General features: G+C 28.9%; 1 protein-coding gene across 6 annotated transcripts in view; it reads right to left on the bottom strand.

The window, feature by feature from the left end:
* LOC129914157 (atrial natriuretic peptide receptor 1) overlaps positions 1–18,161 on the bottom strand; it is a 260,443-nt gene that overhangs the window by 65,558 nt on the left and 176,724 nt on the right. For 2 of the 6 annotated variants that reach the window (XM_055993249.1, XM_055993248.1), the window contains exon 1: positions 4,179–4,371. The exons of 3 other annotated variants lie outside the window; for them this stretch is intronic. The gene's annotated coding sequence lies outside the window, so the exon portion shown is untranslated. Of the gene's footprint in view, positions 1–4,178; positions 4,372–18,161 lie in introns of those variants that run through there. One more of the 6 variants, XM_055993251.1, reaches the window with a different exon arrangement.

The raw sequence follows: 18,161 nt of genomic DNA, 5'->3' as shown, positions 1-18,161 counted from the left end.
TGCATAAAAATTGGAACGGGAGATTGCTATTTTAGAGATTTTTATTGATCAGAGAAAGTCCTCTCCTTTAACAGAGGTTGTCATATGTAGTAGATATTCGGTTAAGCGAAAATGAAATATTAATGCAAAGTCATTTGCGTGAACCGACCATTTTTTTTTTAATATTTAGGCTATATAGTGTTGCCAGAGCATATATTAGAGACAAGGAGCCAAATTTTAAAATCTTGGAGCCAAGAATAGCCGCTTTCAAAAATGGTGCAAAAAAAAACGCATGCACTTTTTTTGTATAAGACTTTTGTTCTTTTTTTCAAATTTTCAGATAAGTTTTGCTCATCAGACCTCGAGTATCTAAAGATATCTTTTGTTCTTCATTTGGTTAATACTTTTTGGCAGAGGCGTACACTCCCTTGGGACAAGCGGGGCGTTGACCTTTGGCCCCCGACCGCCCCAGGGCCCCCACTGGAGACAATGCAGAGAAGGAAACTGTTAGCATAAATTGAAATACGAAGTAACCAGTGAGACAAATTATGTCATTCAGTGTAATGCATAATGCATTGGTAGCCACACAATATATGTATATTGATTTTAAAAAAAGTTACCCCAGGGGCCCCAAAAAAAAAATAAACTGCTTTTTTAAAAGAAAAATTATAATTTTATCTTAGGGCCCCAAAAAATATTACTTGAAAAATCTTTGCCACCACAAATAATACATTAGGGGCCCCAAAAAAGCAAAAAAATATTATTTGAGGATCTTTAAAAGTGGTTCAAAACAATCAAATGGAAAATTAAATATAAATTTAGGGGCCCCAACATAAATACATCAGGGTCCAAAATAAAAACATTACGTTATTGGTGGCATTCCGAATATTACTTCAGAACAGAGGCCCCAATACCTATGTATTAATTCTTGGCTCCAAAAAAATTATATTATATTTTAGGGGCCTCTAAGCAATTAAATTTGAGGCTCTAAAAATAATTTTTCAGCGGCCTGATGATGGAAAATAAAATATGTATTTATTACTTCAGAACAGAGGCCCCAAGAACTATCAATTCTAAGCTAAAAAATTTTTTATTTTAGGGGTCTCTAAATATTTAATTTTGGGGGACCCTAGTACAAGTGTTTACTACTTCTTTGAGAGACATTTTAAGTCAGTATAGCAAAGTGCATTACGAACATATTAAAACATTAAAATAAATCTAAAAATAAATAAGCCATACAAAAAAAAAAACGTATGGAGTATACGTATTTTTTTTTGTAACTAAGGGGCCCCCAAATATCAAAGGGGCCCCAAAATTTAGTTATACCCCGGGGCCCCGGCGACTCAACGTACGCCACTGCTTTTTGGTTTCCACGGTCATTTGATAGGCGTAAAATTAAATTTTCAATACTCAAGAACGAAAAATGTAAGCAAGTTGGGTTTGCTCTTTTTATATATTTAATTGTAAAATTCTTCATTTAAAAGAAGCCTTAGATCACCAGGTTGAAAATTAAAAGAGCCAAATTTTGATAAATCGGAAGTTAATATTTTAAGGAGCGATTGAAATGTTTGAGGAGTCTACTGTTTAGCGATAAATAGCCGGCTCTAGCAAAGTTGATGTTCATAAGGAAACTTCCAAAGCTTTCCCTTCATCAGTTTCGTAATTTTTAGATCATTGTGTATAACGTGAAAATAAATAATTCACATCTTATTTTTTATGTTTTTTTTTAAATATTTTAAGGCCGAGTGTGAATAGCCTTAAAATGTTGGTTAAATTTTTAGCGTGGTGAATAAAATGAGTTAAAATTTTTTGAGCGTGTAGCAGTCTAAAATGGTTTAAAATTTGACATTTCTCATGAATGATACAGTAGTTTGCTTCATTAATCAAGAAAAATAACGGATAGGTTCTAGCAGGAAAACCATTAATGTAAATTTAAGTATGAAATATATAAAAGACTTTAAATTGATCAATTTCAAAATCGAAATACAAAATAATTGTCTTTTTTTTCTTTTGAAAATGATGATATATCAGCAGCTGTAAAAGCAAGTTTTCAGTGTTACAATATCTACTGAATAAACCAACTTTTCAAAAGGGTAATTTTCGTTTGAAGATTATTTTACCTACTATAGTTTTTGTTTTTAATTTTTAGAGACCTTTTATTTACTATGATTTTACCTGGAAGAGAAAAACATTGCTAAATTTGATCCCATTTCAAACCAAATGTCAAACTTTAATCATGGCAGAAATTTCAACCCAAATTTTAACACAATTCTCACACACGGCGTTATTCTCTTCTTAATCTCCTCCTGTTGTATGTAGAACTTGATTTTTTAAGTATCATTTGAGGAAACGGCTCTTACTTATGTACCTACAGCTTTTACGAGTACCTACGTTTTTTTTCGTTAAGAAGTGAACTTTTGTCAAAAATATAAAAAAACCTTTTTTTCACTTCAAACCTTTTTTTCTCCTTCACCCCTCGATTTGGTTCCGTATGTATACATACTATTAATTTTAAATTTCTTCAAATTTTGGAAAAATATAAAATAAATGGCAAATCTTCTAATTCCAAAAATGGTAAATATTTTCACTATTTTCCATGTTTAAGGTAATTCCCGCAATGTTAGATCTTTTCACCTCTTTTATCAATGTCCATTCAATATCATAGATGAATAAGTCCTAAGTAATGAATTCTGGTCACAACTTTAATTAAGTAGATATCCACTTTATTACGTTAGCTGGTAGGTAGGAAGTTATTTAGAATTATTTATAAAAATATAATAATTTAATTTTTCTGTCGCATCATATGCAAATCAAATTTCATTTTTTACCTTTAGACACAACAAATACCGATAGAAAAATTCTTTAAAATATTGAGATATTTTCTTTTTTAATTGAGGAACTAATTAGGAAAAAAACAAATATCAAGTGCAAAACTTTTAAGTCTATAAATTACTGCGATAACAATTTCAAAAGAATCAATAAAAGGAAACTGTTGCGTATCAATGTAAAAAGTTTTGATCTAATTGAAATTGACTGACAGAAAATAAAAAAAATAAAAAACAAGGTACAAATATAAATAATTCTTGATTTTCTCAAACACGTCGTTAATTTTAAGATAATTTAATGATGCGAAATATAATTTATATGCTTATTCAACATTATAGACGCAAACTTTCTCTCGATTGGCAGCTCAACACCCCACCCACTCATTCAAAACATTATTTAAAAACACAGCAAAAACAAAAATTAATAATAAATAAATAATTCCACAAATCGGAGATCAATTTGAATTTCATTCCGCATGGTTAATTAATTATTAAACCTTTTTATATATTTAAACAAAAGTTGATTTTTGAATAAATCACTTTTCTATCCCAAGAGGCAATAATTTTATTGTTGTATCAATCATTAATAATCCCAAAAAAGACCAACAAAAAAAATGCCTAGTTTTGTTTACACTTTAATCAAAACTTGATTGGGGGGAATTTTTTTTTTTTTGCTTTTAGTTTATTTTTAATTTTAATTCTTTTTTTTATTTAAAAACGGCGCTGCCCACACAAATATTTTTCTGCTGAACCACTCATAAATCTTTTTCATCTTCTTTCTAACCGCAATAGTTCACTTCCATTGTTGCGACCGTTATTCACATCTAAAACCAGCAGTGGTGAATAATTTTATATTTGAAAACAATATTTTGCGCGCCATGTTTTGATGTAAGAACTTTTTTTTTCAAATTAAACAAAAGATAGACGAAAAAAAACATGAAAACTTTTTCTCAACGTCTTGTTGACATTGATATTGCCTCTCGATTTATTGCATTTTTTGTTTTTGTTTCAAAATAAAACGTAAACAACAAAAACTAAGACACTTGACACAATTTATCACTGTCACGCCGCAACCATACCGTCCGGTAGTGCAGTAGACACGCTTGCATTTGAAATAAAAAAAGAACTTTATTCAAACGTTAAAAACTGCATCGACAACAAGGAATTTGAAGGTGGTATCTCCTGCGTGTTCTGCTGCTATTTTGGTATCTTTTTAGAACAAAAATATAAAATCGCGCAGTTGAAGCTTTTTATTCGCGCAATTAAATTCAAATTAATAGAAATAAATAAATTGAACTAATTTTTTCATTTCTCACTCGATTAGAATAAAAATCGATTTTTAATAAGAATGAATTTTTTTGGATTTTTTCTTACACTTAAAAAAATATCAAAAAATAATTGAGAATTATTAAATCAAAAAGGTAATAGGTTTTTTTTTTTTTTATTCACGGGTCACGGCAGCAGATTCCAACATACATTAAAAATTAAAGTAACGTCCGCTCACGATCGATCGCTAAAACAACTCAAACAGAACTGAGTCTAAGTTTCCAGAACTTCGATCGAGTGTGGTGAATATTGTTTTTAATTTTTACCGCTTTTCACTCTCAATCTCAATCTCTTATTAATAAAAAAACAAAAAAAAAAAAAACAAGAATATATCAGTGGTAGAAAGCAAAAAAAAAAAAAAAAAATTAGAAGAAAACAAACTATAAAAAGTGGTTTTATCTGTTCGGTCTGTCTGGGGAACTGAATGTGGGGTAGAAATAAAAGTTCATTTGGTGTCTTCACTCTTGTTTTTTTGTTCAATATCAATGAAACAGATCAGACAAATTGGCAACTCCTTGCTTCGAACGTGTGTGGTGAAATGTAACAAGAAAAAGATTTTTTTTTTATTTAACTCAGACGGTACGAGTGTCTTTTTTGCGGATTTTTTTGATGAATGGTTTTGGTTGTTAAGAAATAGCCTTGAGATTGAGAAGCTATAATAAATCTATCGAAAAGGTATATAAAGAACATTTTTCAAAGAATGGGGATGACGTATAGTGTTCATTTATTCTGTTTTTTTTTTAAGTTAAAAAAAAAACGCCAAAAATAGCAAAAAACTGTATTTGAAGTGTTTTTGGCAAATTTTGTTTCATTTATAGCTAAAAGTTTTCAAGTCACTACGTAAAAAGGATTGTTCACTCTATATTTTGTAGAGTGGCTTTGTAAGTACCTAATGATTAGCAGCCTAAGTTTTTATAATTAATGTTAGGAATCTCAGACGAAAATTTATTTTAGGAACGAGGACAGTTTTTGAATGAACAAACGAAACTGTCGCATTTTAAGCGAGAGAAATTTGAATCACAGCAATAATTCCAACCATGTAGTAAGTAGTTTTATCTTAACAGTTTGAGCATTGTGTATTGATTCGTATAGTTTTTGAGGTGACCTATCAGAATTTATAATTTATAAATTTAAAAGTCTCCAAAAATGACTTTTTTTCAAAAATATATACTTCTGTCGATTTTCGTCTTCGAGTTCTTTACATACACCAAAAATCGGAGAAACCGACGAAGTTACCAGCCAAAAACTATGTTTAATGGGCTAGGTTTTGAAAAATAAGTTTTCAAAATAAATATATCTACGGTTAAAAAAAAAAACACTTTTAGTTTTTTAATTTATCAAAAACGACAAAAAATAAGAGCATTGAATTTTGAAAACCTAATTAATATTTAGGTAATTACAAAAAATTTTGAAAAAATTAGTTTGAATTTTTTTTATTTTTTTTTAATTGTGATTTTGAAAATTAGTTTTTCAAAAAATTTACTCGATTAAACAGCTTTAATTAAAAATATAATAAAAGACATAATAGTTGGCTTTTCAAAAAGGTACAGGACGTTATTTTTTGTGAAACCGTTGCTTTTTAATATTTTTTTTCGAAATTAAGTCAATTTTTTTTTAAACTTCATAACTCCGTTACTATTTCGAAAAAAAATGTCGTCTGTCCACTTTACGATTAGGAGATATTTAATATACAAAATTTGCATTGAAAAATTCCAAAGTCCTCAAAATTCGCAAAACAAAAAGTTTTTCCAATCATTTTAGTACTTAAATTTAAGTTGTAAAAATATAACTCTAAATTGCATATACAAAATAGAGACAACATCATCAAAGCAGCTCTGTATATGCCCCATAGTCAAAATTTGGACTCTACAACCGTATAATATTCAGTAAGTAAATGGTCAAAAAAATTCGAATGGTTTAACTTCTCAGTTAGTGTTTAAAAAAGAGGAAACTTAGAAAGTCACGGTGGCGTATACGTAACTTTTAACAATATTAAAGCAATTATTTTTATTTTTATCTTCTATAGATCTAAGTGTTCGTTTGTACGCTTATAACAAAAGAATAAAATAAAAACATTTATGTTTAGGTTTTTAGAAAAATGAACAAAAGGTGGACTAGTTCTGGCTTCACGGAGCTTCACTTTATTCAAAAGTAAATTTAAAGAAGTTCGATCAACAAGACGGTAATTAAGTTGATAAAAAGTCAATAAAAAGCCTTATATTTTTATTTATGACGTGTTTCGTCAAAACAGCCATCCTCGGATCACAATCGACATTAATTTTTGCATTTAAGTCGATTGTAATCTACGGATGGCTGATAAACTGAAACTTGTCATATGTTATTGTCATATGAAGTTGTTTTTAAGTCTTCACCAATTCTCATTACAAAAGTAGGTACATCGAACTCAATTATCTTGTTTTTTATTGTGTTTGATTTTCAAACAAAAAATCACCGAAAAAAAAGTTTAAACACTTACAGTGAACTGGATAAACTTGCTCAAAGAGTTCACATCAGTTCAGTCAAAAAACATGCATCAGGTAAAATCTGAGTAAGTGTATTTCTAATGCATCAACAAACCAGAATTTATTTGGAACACAAAGAAGTGGTCTTAATAAAGAAATGAAGTCATCCTGTTCTATTTATAGCATGGAATACAAACTGGAGATTATTTTTATTCATGAGAAGGATGAAAAGGAGAGTGATATTTAAGTGCTTTTTTATAATTCTTCTTGTCTTTTGTGCATCCGAAACGTGTTTTATTAAAGTTCTAAATGGTATTAAAAATTACTTTGACAATTTTTTAAAACTAATGAAAACAAATGATTGGTGACCTAATATATGCATACTTACGTTAGTTGCATGAGGTCAGCAATCTTTGATTTTGTTATTTGACCTACTCAAAGAAATAAATCCTCATTGAAATCAATTAGGACACCGCAGCCTCCTCAAATTGTTAAAAAACGTTTTGAGTTCTTCTGCAAATGTAAGGCTCTTATGTAAGTAAATAAATAAAATAAATACATACATTATATTCATTCTAATAATGTCATCTATCATGATGGTTTATCTCAAAAAGAAATTAGGTACTAACTATATTCTAAGATATATCAAAAGGTTGAAATAAGCACACTTCGCTGATAAATATTGATGTGCTTTCAATGGTAGTAAGAATACTGGTAGTCCTATTATAAATGAGTACCTATCTAATAAATAGGGAGTACCTAACGTTTAAATAAAGGAGCTGTAAATACAAAAATTTTTCTATTTATGGAAAAATTCAAAAAAATATTTCATTTTATAATAAAAAGTCGTTAGGATCCTTTTTTTTATAAAATTCACGACTGGATCGCACGAACTTGCTAAATTGCTAAAATTGTTAATAGCTTTTATAAATAAATTTGGTAAATGTACCTATACAGGGTGTCCCAAAAGATAACGTCGAAACGAAAACGGTAGATAGCGAAGGTGGTGACAGTTATCAGAAAAATAATAAAAAAAATCGCAGCCATATACATATTTTGGGAGATATGGGCATTTGAAAAAAAGTAGAAAAAATGGTCACCCTGTGACGGTTTTTCATGTGCCGTGACTACAAATCTTAATTTTTCTCATTTTTTTCTTTTGTTACGGAACCTTGAATAACCCTGCTATCAAATGCATTCAAAAATTTTAACTCAGCTGCATCAGTTTTAAAGAAATATTACTTTTTTACCCAACTTAGTACTAAAAAATTTTTACATGACTCTAATTCAATGAGCCGTAGTGTAAAAAAAATGCACTAAGATGTTTCCGCAGTTAAAAGTTGGTGTGTTCAATTCTCTTTTCAAAATGGTATAACATTGTTGGGAATATTTCATAAATAACCGAGATAAAATTTTTTTTCTTAAGAAATCCGACTTTTTTATGAGGTAATTTTTCCATATTATTCAAGTTTTGTACCCTTTCAGAACCTTTCAGAATACAAAAACTTAAATAATATGGAAAAATTACCTCATAAAAAAGTCGGATTTCTTAAGAAAAAAAATTTTATCTCGGTTATTTATGAAATATTCCCAACAATGTTATACCATTTTGAAAAGAGAATTGAACACACCAACTTTTAAGGCAACTTGCCGAAACATCGTAGCGCATTTTTTTTACACTACGGTTCATTGAATTATAGTCATGTAAAATTTTTTAGTACTAAGTTGGGTAAAAAAGTAGTATTTTCTTTAAAACTGATGCAGCTGAGTTAACATTTTTGAATGCATTTGATAGCAGGGTTATTCAAAGTTCCGTAAAAAAAGAAAAAAATGAGAAAAATTAAGATTTGTTGTCACGGCACATGATAAACCGTAACAGGGTGACCATTTTTTCGACTTTTTTCAAATGCCCATAACTCCCAAAATATATGGCTGCAATTTGTTTAATTATTTTTCTGATAACTGCACCACCTACCCTATCTACCGTTTTCGTTTCGACGTTAACTTTTGGGACACCCTGTATAGGTACATTTACCAAATTTATTTATAAAAGCTATTAAAAATTTTAGCAATTTAGCAAAAATAAAATAAATAATTAATTAAAAATTAAGAAAAACATAAAACCGTTCTCCAAATGTAAAAAAAAAATAACTCTTTAAATCAAAATGAGCTGCAAAAGGCTTTAAATTTAATTTCTTTTATAAATTTGCATTTAAAAAAAAAATTAAAATCGTTTCAGCCGTTTTTTTTTATATTTTTTTTTTTATAAATAATTTTGTTTAAAAAAAAAATTCGAGTAGTTTTTTAAAGAAACATGTTTTTTTATTTATTAATGGAAAACATTTTTTAGCAATTATTAATAAACACTAAAACACTCAATTTCCCGTTTTCGAAAAATCGATTTTTCAAAACAAAAAAATTCAATTTTGTTTACTTTAATCCAAAAATAATTTTTTTTCAAAATTTTATTTTTGGACTTTATTAAAATTATAATATAAATGCTTTTGTACCTACACAAAATTTCGTTGAAATCAAATTAATAGTTAGGGTTAAAATCTTATTAAAACAAAAATGACAGGTATCGTTTATAGTGATTTTCGAAAGAAAATTTCATTAAAAGATAGACCCTGTATTTTATCACAAGTAAATAATTACATCAAGAAATTGGTTTACTTTTTTTTTAAATCAAAAAAAATATTATTTTGAATTTCAAAATCGGTTAAGTCGTTCACTAACACTCAGATAATGAAAGTGGTTCTATGGGAAGTACCGTCAATAACGGTTCTTAAATATTTTTTTTTACAACAGTGCCTGATACACATATTTTTTAAAAGAAAATCGTGAAAGCAGTTTTTGAGAAAAGCAAAAAAGAAAAACTTTGAGCATTTTGAGCAATAAGTTTTTTTTTAGATGCAAAACAGAAATAAATGAAAAACACTCTTATTGAACTATGTATTTCTCAGACTGATTTTGGATCAAATAACAAGAAAATGTTCAAATCAAAGTTAAACGATGTCGTTGTTAATTTAAAGTGGTTAAGCAAAAAACACAGAACTAAAGCTTTTGGACCCTGAAATAAGCACATTTCAATTCACCTATCTTACAGAACCAGACTTTTGTGGTCAAAATCTTAAAGCTTTCGAAAGTCAGTTATCGATTTCGACACACTTTATTGGATTTACGAGTATACATAATACAATTTTTTCTAACAATTTTTATTTAAGTGCATCCATTCATCCTTCCCACAAAAATTTGGTAAGTAGTTAAGGTAGGTAATATTATTTCTTCTAAATTCTATGTATGCTCTCTAAACATATTAAATCTTTACGAGTATTCACATTTCACAGCTAAGGCACTAAACATAAAACACAAAAATCTTCAAGTTTGTGCAAAAAATATAAATTTAAACACATATGGTTCTTTTCTTGTTTCTTCCGTTTGCACTTTTCATGGAATACTAACAAAACAAATAAATCCAAACATCATTTTACTCAATACACAAACAAAGAGAAAAACACTTTCGAATGTTTAACAACTGAAAGGATATTTTTCGAGCGCCCGTACATAAATTCTTGGTTTTTTATCTAAAACAACATCAATTTTTGTAGCACTTTTATTTTATTATTGTTTTTGGGGAAAGATTTTATGTTATTGTTTGATCATTAAAAGATTTTTTATTATCGATTCCAACCTGTTGTTTGGGCAGGTTTGTATAATAAAATGAACAATATACAAACAAAAAAAAAAACCTTATATCGTCATCATCTTAATCAAAATTGTTGTAATCCAAGCGTAGTACTTTTGTATCACGTTTTTACTCTCCACGAGTGTCCATAATCTAACCGAACTATTTAATGATACTGATATAGGAACCACTTCCGACATCCGGAAACGGATTTGTTCTATGTTTTTTTTTGTTTTGCTTTTAACAAGAAAAAAAAAATAATAAAAACAAATCCCAACCATTTCGAGAGGATGGCAATAAATTTTGAAAACCACCTTAAAAGCATTTCACTAAGAACTGTACTGAAATAAGTGTAAACATTATATGAAAATTTGGTTTTCATTGAGTCTTTGAATTTAATTTATTTCACAAACACTAAATTTCGTTGATGTGATAGTAATTACGTTGATTTAAAGAAAAATATATTGATGCAAAATTAATGAACTAAGGTGACATTGTACTTAGAAATACTGTCTCATTTCTTACTTAAATTTTATTATAAATACTATTTCTTTTCCGGTACTTTGTTCCAGTGAGAATGTTATTGTTGATTATATACAATGTTTTGGTGTTATTTTATATTTTCTTTTACAAGGATATTTCAAGAGTGTGTAGTTAATAGTTATAAAAAGAAAAAGATTTTATTATTTGCTGGAGAAAACCACGTTGATATTAAAAGAAAAAATAGTTATAAGGTATGCAATTATTTTTATTACTATACATAATATTATTTATTACACTGCCCAACACACAAAAATTTTCCAGAACGTGGTTTATCATTTCTTACTAAATTTAGGGTGCTGATTCCAAAAATAACATTAATTTTTTTCTAGCAGCTCTAGTTTTTAAATTATTCATACATGAAAAGGCATAGAAATTCATACAATTTTTTTTTGTTTTATTTAAAAAAATTTTTTTCGTAGTTTTATTTTACTATCTGAACCGAAATACATTACATTCGAAACAAATTTTTCCAACAAAACCTTAAGAACGCTTGTAATGATTAAATCTAAAAAAAATAGTATGAAATTACCCCAACAATGTGAAAAATTAAAATTATCTAAAAAAATAGAGCTCCTAGAAAGTAATTAGTGTGATTTTAAGCTTTAGTGAACCCAAATGCATTAGGTTCGATAAAAAAATTTCTGGAAAATGTTAACAAACAGTTAAAATAAGCATAACTTTAAAATAAGTACGAAACAACCCCCAAAATGTGTAAAACTAAAATATTTCAAAAAATAGAGCTCCTAGAAAAAAATTAATGTGATTTTTTGGTTTATTGACCCCAAATACATTGAGTTTAATATAAATCTTTCTGGAAAATTTTAAAAAGTTGAAAATTGTTGGCTAGTGTTATTATGTTTATTTCAAACATAGGTATATACATACAAGAGAACACCTTTACCCATTTTTTTTTACTTGCGATATTAGGTACTATACATATTAGACTGGGCCAAAAAAATAAAATATTTTTTTTTTTGAAAGTTACTTCGAAAATCTTGTTCAGGATGATGAAAAAAAAATTTGGTGAAAATTTGAGCCTTAAAAAAAAATTTTAAGAGGTCTATCATCGGTGTTTTTTTATTTTTATACATGATATGATGTTTTACAACAGAACTGCTAGACGATCAAAGTAAAAAAAATTTCTGTTCATTTTTTCTTATATAAAATTAAATTTCCTACAAAATTCCTAATTGAAAATTTTCGTCAGACGAGCCGTATTCGAGTAATTAAGCTTTTTAAATAGAAGTGTTTTTTCAATTTAACTGTTTCACTTTGGAATTTTGTGATGAGCAAATAAGTAAATAGAAAAATAAAACCACGACAGATTCTTATAGGAAATTTAATTCTCTACAAAAAAGGTCTGATAGTAATTTTCCCTAAATTGAGTTCTGAAGAAGTTATTCACGATTTAAATCGAGAAAAAATTAAAAAATCAATTTTCAATTTCAAAATTTTCTAATTCACTGAAAATTCAATATTTTCAAATTAGCAAGATGTTTTCTTGTAGGGACTTAAACGTTCTATAAAAAGTTCCTTGGCAGCAAATTAATTGCTTTAACCGTTAAGAAGATATTCGTATCAAAACCAATGCCCACTGATTTCAATAGTTTTCTTATGACAAGTATGCATTGCGATTTGCAATGCGATTTTTATATGCCTACAATAATTTACGAAGGCCCATTTGCTGAATCGGAACTAAAATATTTAAGTGAAACATAAAGCCCTAAGTTCTACATTGCGATTTGCACGAATTTAAAACTAACTTAGGGGGAAGAAATAGTAGAACATAAGAAATTTATATTTATTCGAGAAAAAGAGAGAATACCGCTGAAAAAATGATTCCTTGGTACCAAAATGGACAAAAATTAAGTAAAACAATATGAGTTAACTTACTTTTATAAATTCCAACCATCTGCAAATGCAAAAATTCACTGAACAAATTTTTGACAGAATGTTCACCCCCTTGTTTTTTTTTTCTCAACACTAATTTTGACACACACATACGTTCACAAAACACAAACACATTCACTAAAACGATTCCATTTATTGATTTAAACGCAAATTTCATTTGACTTTCACTATTTTTACCTTTTTCCATTAATTTAAAGGCGTTTTTATCAAATTTTTAACTAAAATTTCTCAAAAACAAATAAAAACTTATTGACGTTTTTATCGATTTGACAAATTAATTTGATGTTGTTCTCAGGGATTTCTCGCATGAAAGTAAATCATTGCTAGGTTGAACATAAATATTTTTTAGAAACTTAGAATAAACTAAGTAAAACATAAGCGCTATGTTCGGCCTAGTTAAGATCAAAATTTATGAACCCTGAGAGCAAGTTCGTGTGAGCCAGTCGTGCATTTTATTTTAATTGGGTTGATAAATATTTTTTTAAAGTTTTAATTTTCAACACTCTCAAAGTGAAGAATATATAATCAATTTTTTAACCCACATTATATTCTTGGGACACAGTACAACATTTTTTAAAGTACCAACGTTTTTCTCTGAGTGTAATATTGTTGTTTTAAGGCCATTTAATAAATATTTCTTAGAACTTCGTGATACCGGTATGGTTTTTAAAATTTTCTAAATAAAAGATCTCAAATCAAGTCTATTGGGGCCTTCAAATTCTATTTTCGAACTTTTAATACGAGCATTTGTAACTTTTATACAGCCTCCCTTTCAAAAAAAAAAAAAAATTGGCCCACGAGAAATTCAATTTCGCTTCTTAATTTGACTTCGCAACAAGAAATTTATCGAAAAAATAAACAAATAAGCCTTATATTACAGGACTAAATATCTTTACTTTGATGAACTTGTTTTACTCGTATATCAAATGTGAGTTGTTAATCCTAAAATCTTATACAAGTTAAGATTACTTTTATCAGAATTTTGTAAAGTGATTTTATAAAATATTTAAAAACAAAAAACAAAAAAACCTGCGACCTTTAGTAGTACTAGAAAATTGGCCATTTAATTTCTCTTGCCCCTTGCGTGTCGTGAACATTTATTCAAAGTAGAAGTATCCTTCCGCCACAATCAGTAAAAATAGGTGTACAAAGAGCTTTAACTTAAGTGGAATGGACTCAATGAAATTATCAAACCCTCTTCAAACAATTATTAAAATCGCATTAATGTTTCGCTGGTAATTAAGAATTCGACGGTTAAGTCAATATTTCCCATTATTATCTATACAATACCAAATCGATTCAATAATTAGCATTCCAACCACCAAATAATATTCATCATCATTTTATTTGAACTGTCAATTGTTTGAAAAATAGCCATTCATTAGATTAAACGGTGCCTATTAATTCAACTACTGAACAACATATTATTTCTGATGTTGACAGTAAATGCCATTATGCCCAATTATTATTTGCTTTCATATATGAAAAATTCATCCAATGACCGCATTGTTTTCCTTAATGGTATAATTAGGCAATCCAAAATAAATTCATATCCAGTCTTTCTTGGAAATCAATTTTTTCAGGATTGAATAAATCCATGGCAAAAAGTTAAATCCCTCAACTATATACAGAGAAAAACAATCCGCACACCAAAAACCGTTATAACAACCACATGATTGTGCGAAATCATTAATACTCTTAACGTTCGTGCATTGTTAAGAATTCTAGTGATCACCATTAAAGCTTCTTTAGTCATTATTTAATACTTAAGTTTGAGATTGACGGTCCACAAGAGAGCCTATTCACCAAAAAAAAAAAATGTCCCATAAATTGTATTTGTTTGCCTATTTCAATGGTGTTCGTGTTTGGGCCATGAAGAGTAAAGCAGTTTCTTTATTTTCTTATTGAAATATACTTTTAATGTGCCAAAAGCCATAGAGAAACTCGCACACCACGTTTGCCTTTTGGCAAATCTTTCAGGATCAGAATTTCTATTGAAATAAAATGGGAAACGCTTGAAAGATTGCAGATGACACATTGAATCATTACACGCGTCTGCCATGTGGAACTGTTTAAGTTCTAAATCATGTAATCACCTATTATAATAAGACAAATAAATTGGCCTATAAATTGTGTTTAATAGAAATTTTTGTTCATTTAGACTGCTGATTTTATTGCACTAGGAGTCAAAGGAGAAGTGAACAGTCAAGTTTAATGAATTATGAGGTAGGTGCTCAAAGTTTACCTATACAAAAAGTCTTATTCGTTGGAGGAATAAATTTTGTTTTACAATTTCTTTTGTGTGATGGTAGACCATTTCTGAACACAGTGGGACAAATTTAATGAATTGATATGGAAGATATAAATAATATTTGCGAATAAAATATTCTTTTCACTTGTATGATTAGATTATAGTGAGTCCTAAAAACTCTCACTCGTAAAATAATTTTTTACCAACAGTTCATATTCTAATTTTCCTTCTGCGTATTTGTGCAGCACAAAATAAAAAATAAATATAAAAAAAAATAAATATAAAAAAAGAAATTTAACTGAAAAAGTGTAAATAGGTGCTCGTAGTTCAAAAATGCATACGAAATAAGACCGTAGTTAAAATGCGGAGCTTTTTCGTAAGACATTATTTCACGATTCCAGTGGAGAGTCCTAGTTCTAAGAAGCAACATTAACAATAACATCTAAAAAAACAAAGGTGATTAAAATAAAAGTTTCTTGATACCCGAAGTAAGGTCACTGCTGAGAAAGCAGTTTTTCAATTTTCTCAGAAGTAAGACGATAGGTACCTATATAGACAAATGGTTTTCGGATTTCAGTGATTGATAAGGAATTAATAGAGGCAATTAATTTTATATTGAAAATTGTTGTCTTGAAAAGATTATTTTCTTTCAAATGTTGACTTTGAAATTTCTCCATCTCCAATCTTTAAATTTGCGGTGCATCACTTTTAAATATAACAACAAAATCACACTATCGCTAAAATGACCAGGTTTACAAATTTCCAAAAAAATTCCCAGCACGCGAACGTTAACAGTGTTCCAAAAAAGTGTTTGTTATAAGCTTTTGATGACATACTACGTTATTGGAGAAAAATGAAATTATGCAATGTAACTGCATTTCATTGATAATAACACTTTTTCTGGAAAATTTTAATAAACGCTCAAAATAAGGAAAACTTAAAAATTAGTATGAACTCTCCCTCAAAAATCAAAAATTAAATATTTCAAAAACTAGAGCTGCTAGAAGAAACCAATATGATTTTTGAGCTTACTGAACTCAAATCCATAAAATTTTATATAAATCTTTCTGGAAAATTTTTAAAAGTTGAAAATTTTTGGCTAGTGTAATAAATCGTTTTGATTCCGTTCACTGATAGGTTAGGTTATATGGGCTGACAGTTGATTTTGTTGATTCCGTTCACTGATGCTTTCAACATTTTTAGGTTGTCAAATACATTTTTGGACACCTTATTTAAAAAGTTATAGCTTCAAGATATGTAATAGAATTTTCAAATTTTAACGGCCTAGATTTTCTGAACATCCTTTCGTGACTGAATTATGCAGATATTAGCTCTTCCCAGCTTTTTTGAATTCAGAAGGATCTTAATCTACCTTTGGTCTTGTGACATCAGAGTCGATGCAATGCCACTATAGCCTTCAAACCCTGATACAATTTAATTCTAATTCTAATACTAATCTTTCCCACTTAGTCTAAGAGCCGGCAGCATATTTTGGCAGTTTTGATATAACCGAAATTCGAGTGTGCACATATCTAGATATGCACCACAGTATATCAACGGAACAAGTCTGGCAGTGATCTTTTTCAGCTTTCCCTTGCCAGACGCATCCAAAGTGCAGCAAAAAATCAATTTTTGGCGTTTTGGTATAACCGAATAAATGATACACCAAAAAATCATAAAAAATCCCCTGATTTCGAATCTGTGGGTACCGCAAGTTTCTTTTTCAGCTTTCCCCCCGCCAGACCGCTTTAAAGCATTTTTGAGTGCATTTTTCTAATAAAAAACCTTATTACTTATTTTCTGTTAGGTATAACCGTATGATGGTAACAAATTAATATTCTATGTCTATTCCAGTACTAGAAAATATAATTTTTAGCCAGCTATTTTTCAGCCTTCCCTCTGCCAGACGCATCCAAAATGCAGTCAAAAATCAACTTTTGGCGTTTTCCTAGGTATTAACCGAATAAATGATACACGAAAAAATCATAAAAAATCCCCTGATTTCAAAAATATGGGTACCAGAAGTTTTGTTTCAGCTTTCGGCCCGCCAGACCACTTTGAAGCATTTTGAAATGCATTTTTCTAATAAAAAACCTAATAGCTTATTTTCTGTTGGGTATAACCGTATGATGGTAACAAATTAAAATTTTATGTCTATTCCTGGTTTAGAAAATATGAGTTTAAGCCAGATATTTTTCAGCCTTCCCTCTGCCAGACTCCCTTAAAGGTTTCCCAAACAGGTTTTTCCATAGAAAAAACACCTAGTTTCTGTTTTTTTCTTATAAAATTGAAATAATATTTTTTGTTTAGAGTAACCATATGATGGCCAAATATTAACATTCTCTGCCTTTTCCTGATTTAGAAAATGTAAGCTTAAGCCAGTTTTGTTTGAGCCTACCCTCTGCCAGACGCCCTAAAAGGTATCTCAATAGTACGGGAAAGTTAGATTTTGCTATATGGGTCTGGGAAAAAATCCGAAATGCATTTTGACTTCAGGGCTCGAAAGGCATAAAGACACGAGTCGTAAACCAAATTTGGTTCAATCGCACCAAGAGTCATTTGGCCGCCATTTTTTTTTTTTTTTTTAATACAAATTTTAGTTTTTCACATAACTCGCGTATTTTTGAACCTACAGAAAAAACAATGTAGGTATGACAAACTTGAAATAATTTAATTTTCTACAATATATGTTAAATAACATTTTTCGATTATCCCTTTGGTTTAAAAGTTAGGGTGTTTTTTTTTTTAAACACGTCAAAAAGTGATTTTCTTATTTTTGTCATATCTCTTTTACTTGAGCGTTTTTAAAAAAATTTGTTCGTTGTAAAAGTTGTAGATCTTTTAATTACCTTCATTTGTTACAATATTGGTTTTTCGATTTGACACACCGTTTTCGATCTGTAGGCAAAAAACTTCAAAAAATTGCAATTTTTTGTATAGGGACAAACGGATTTTTTCCCAGACCCCCATGCCCCATATAGCAAAATCTAACTTTCCCGTACTATTGAGATACCTTTTAGGGCGTCTGGCAGAGGGTAGGCTCAAACAAAACTGGCTTAAGCTTACATTTTCTAAATCAGGAAAAGGCAGAGAATGTTAATATTTGGCCATCATATGGTTACTCTAAACAAAAAATATTATTTCAATTTTATAAGAAAAAAACAGAAACTAGGTGTTTT

Source organism: Episyrphus balteatus, chromosome 3 (genome assembly GCF_945859705.1).
Source record: "Episyrphus balteatus chromosome 3, idEpiBalt1.1, whole genome shotgun sequence".
Classification (NCBI taxonomy): domain Eukaryota; kingdom Metazoa; phylum Arthropoda; class Insecta; order Diptera; family Syrphidae; genus Episyrphus; species Episyrphus balteatus.
The sequence above is the reverse complement of the archived record's forward strand: the minus strand, read 5'-3'. Positions and strand labels throughout refer to the sequence as shown.